Source organism: Notolepis coatsorum (assembly GCF_963971535.1).
Source record: "Notolepis coatsorum genome assembly, chromosome: 17".
Lineage (NCBI taxonomy): Eukaryota > Metazoa > Chordata > Actinopteri > Aulopiformes > Paralepididae > Notolepis > Notolepis coatsorum.
In genome coordinates this window covers 4,721,507-4,725,639 of record NC_140181.1, presented here as the reverse complement: position 1 = coordinate 4,725,639, position 4,133 = coordinate 4,721,507, and the positions used below count along the sequence as shown (strand labels likewise).

The 4,133-nt window shown below is 41.0% G+C and overlaps 1 long non-coding RNA gene across 1 annotated transcript; it reads right to left on the bottom strand.

Moving 5' to 3' along the window:
* Positions 1–441: 441 nt before the first annotated feature.
* LOC311243417 lies at positions 442–2,273 on the bottom strand. Its single transcript, XR_014620658.1, has 3 exons — positions 2,209–2,273; positions 1,016–1,217; positions 442–561 (listed from the first exon to the last, which is right to left on the bottom strand). It is a non-coding gene; the product is annotated as an uncharacterized lncRNA (long non-coding RNA).
* Positions 2,274–4,133: the final 1,860 nt, after the last annotated feature.

Genomic DNA, 4,133 nt, shown 5'->3' with positions numbered 1-4,133 from the left:
ATTGAAAAGCTCCTCCTAGCCCTTAAACCAGATAAACCATGCGGTGTTGATAATCTGAATGGAACACTGCTACAAATCTCTGCAAAATGTGTGGCTAAGCCACTATCACATATATTTAATTTATGTTTTGAAGAGAGGGTCTTTCCTCAGCCTTGGAAAATAGCCAAAGTAACTCCACTACCAAATAACTGTAAATAGCCATTTACAGGTTCAAACAGTAGGCCCATTAGTATTTGACCAGTAATAGGTAAGTTATTGGAAGGAATTGTGTTCAAGCAGATTCAAAAGTATTTCAACGAAGTTGAAGAAGGGATGGAGCTGGAAGTATTTGGGTGATGGCAGCTCAGAAGTGGAATCAATGAGTTCAGGCTGAGGTGGATGACGCCACAAGGACACCATATTCATAAGATGCCGGACCGGTCGGGACCCTGGCCAGTGGCCATAGACCCAAGGCTTCCAGCTCAGTCTTTGTCCAGATGCGCTGTTGGAGAGAGCAGTTCCATTGGCTGACATCCTGGTCAGAACTGGGGGCAGAGGCAGGCTGGGCAGGTGCAGAGGAGGCTGCAGGCACATTTCAGAAACAGTAGTTAGTAAAGAATTGTGAGTAATATTATTGGCAAAACTTAGCCTGAAGTATATAATTAGGTTGCTGTTTATCAAAAAAAAATTATAATAATAATTGTTCTTGTTACTGACTCGTGTCAATCTTCCATATTTTCGCTATAGTGTGTAGACCTTGCTACACATGTATTTCGTTCATATTGTTTATGGACAATGAGATGGGAGTGGAACTTTGTACATGCCCTTTGGGCTTCGTTCCCTCCTAGCACTGTTTTTTTAAATAATGTGCTAAATAAATAAAATAAAATAAACATATGAAGCTAAATACTCTGCTCTCACATTGTAGCTTCCTGGGGGCTTGTTCAGAGGAGGCTGCAGGTAGACGTGCTGCAGGTAGAGGTGCAGATAATTAGGTTGCTGTTTATCATAATGAAGCTAAATACTCTGCTCTCACATTGTAGCTTCATGAGGGCTTGTTCAGAGGAGGCTGCAGGTAGCGGTGCAGCGGAGGCAGGCTGGGCTGGTGCAGAGGAGGAAGAGAAGAGGAGAAGATCTTTGATCCTCCTTGCTTCCTCAGCGGGGTCCTGCCGTAGATGTCCAGATGGACCCTTCCTGAAAGAGACATCCTTCCTTCCAGGGAACTTCTTCATTATTGCCTGTACAAAGCAAAACATCATGCATATTATAATTAAAATCACGTCACGTCTCAGTCCAGCCCCTGTACACTTGCCCACTAGTCTGACTGTCCTGATATGATTATGATGTGTGTGCCTGCCTATACAGTGCGTATATACATGTATGGGCTTTTATTTGTCCCTGTACACTGTTTTTATTTTTTATATTATATAGATGCATGAATGCCTAGTGAAGTGAATGTACAGAATATGTTTTAAATTGTTTTTAGATTAGCTTTAATGTCCTTCTATTTTTCTGTTTCTTTCTGGCTTAAACATCTAGCCCAGGTACTACAACTGAAAACTAGCAACCCTGCTAATGTTGGCATATTTACAGTTCTTTTTATTTGTATTCATTTATAAATGTTGATTGATATGCACTGTCCCTGATCAAATAAACTGAGTAAAAAAATAAAAGCATAGCAGATATAGTGAGATAGATAGATATGAGGACACAATGTATTGATCATGTAACAGCTAATAATATAATACAATTTAACTTTGCAAACTCCCATCTTACATGGTAACGTTATATGATAGATCTGCTGTAGCAGATACCGTGTCTCTTTATTCATTCTAAATGTACACTACGGACAAAAAAATAAACTGAAAACTAGCAACCCTGCTAATGTTGGCATATTTACAGTTTTTAATTTGTATTCATTTATAAATGTATAACTGTTGATTGATATGCACTGTCCCTGATCAAATAAACGGAGTAAAAAATAAAAGCATAGCAGATAGATAGTGAGATAGATAGATATGAGGACACAATGTATTATCGTTATTAGATCTGTGCAGAAACAAAACACGACTCAGTCAGCTTCACCGAGTACATCCAACTGTTGAAACTGCCAACACAAACTCAAAAACAGAACCTATTGGTAAACAAACGTATTGTTGAAAATATACAATATGACTGCTGTTGTGACAGTGTTTAGGAATCGGATCTTATTTAGTAGTTTAAACTCACCTTCAAACGTTAACAGGTTTTAAAAACGCTACTTTCTCCAGCTCTGCTCTTCTTCTGTTCTTCTTCTCCTAAATGTGGATACAGCAGCGCATCCACAAACTCGCAACAGCGCCACATATGGCCAAAATAATACATGGTTTTGTAAACAGGGAGTGGATGGAAGTTAAGGGAATGGAGCGTTGTTAAGACACGAGTGAATGGACGTTAAGGCCAACTACTCCAGGGCCCTGTTTCTTGTACGTGGTTCAACTAAGTCGATCAAGATGTCATTATCCAGCTTCAGTTAACCCGATGTTTGAAGCCGGGATTTTCCTGTTCCACGAAGGTGGATTCAGTCTCGTTAACTCAAGCCAGACTTGCGACTCAGGCTAAATGCGCGCGGCCGCTTTAGGTGAAAAGCCAGCACGTATCGATGGCAGAGATCCTGATTCTCTAACGGCATTGATTGATTAATTGATTTAAGACTTTATTGACAGATTGCAATACGGCTCAATCGCCTCGCCGACAAGTTAAATGCGTTATCTATAGGCTAATTTTAAGTCCCTCATTACCTCAATCAATCAGATTATATTTCTTTAAACTTGCCTGCTGGATTGAATAATCAAATGAGATCTTGCTAGCGAAAATAATTAGTTAACTGTTATACAGAATTACGATACGGCTCTCTTACCCATTGATTGATGTATAGTCAATCTTTAACTTATCTCCAATGTGGTCTAACGGGTTGTTCTTTTGACTTTCACACAGACGACCGGGGTTCGAGACCCTAGTCGTCTCCTTCTTTTTGCGATATAGGAATAATTCAATTTGGTGCACGTTGAGAGCTATATAAAGAATGACATCCTCAATGCATGTAGATTTATAATATTTTAACTTAAAACCAGGCTACTTTGGCGTATAATCATTAATATTATATTCAAAAAAACACCGGGTTTTGAACCCCGGTCGCTGGGTTGGCAGGCTTGAGCACTACCGCTGCACCACTGTGCCAGATGCGATAAATTCATTGTTTATACATTAATGAACGCGAGACCCGTGTTTAGAATATCCTTTGTTTTGAATGAAGTTTATCTCTTTATCCTCATTCATTAATGTGACGTCAACGGCTCATTCAATTTCTCAAATCCGTCAAACAGCGCATCTCATCAGACATCTTAATCCCAGTTACAATTAAAATAACCACATAATGTGTACATCGCACGAGCGAGCGCCACCGTCGCCACGGTATATATAACGTGCATTATTTAGGACAAAGTGAATTTAGTATCAGCATTTTGGGTCTATTTTACATTTCAAAAGCCCCCTCTGGAAGAATGGAGCACAAAAACGTAATTCAGAATGGTATAAAGCAGATCCTAGACTGTGGGAATAATTTCAGGAAACGCGCTGTCACTTTCTTTGCGGGGGCGTGGCTGTGCTTCATCGGGCTAACTTGAACTTAAACCCTGCTTTCGACCAGGCTCAAACTTTTGGATCTGTTGTCATGGTGATTTGGAAAATCCACGTACAGGGAACCGGAAAGTCCGGCTAACTCAGTTATCCAGTTAAAGTTATCCGGCTAACTCAGTTATCCAGGTACAAGAAACAGGGCCCAGGGTGCCGCGCTGACCCGGGTTCGATTCCCGGCCAATGCATGCTTTTTCACTCAACTAAGGGAGCCGGATTCTGTACCTGATCTCCAGAGCTGCCTGCACACCATCAGCAGCAAAGTCTGTTTGCACATTGGACATGTGTTGTTAGTATGATGCGCATATGGTCATGGCTTACCATACTAAGGAAAGAGAAGCCAAAGCTTATAAAGACCCGCAGTACAAGGGCTCATCCGGGAATTGAACCCAGGACCTCTCGCACCCAAAGCGAGAATGGGCTCACAAGGAAAGCCCTTCAAAGTAGTCGTGGCCGAGTGGTTAAGGCGATGGACTAGA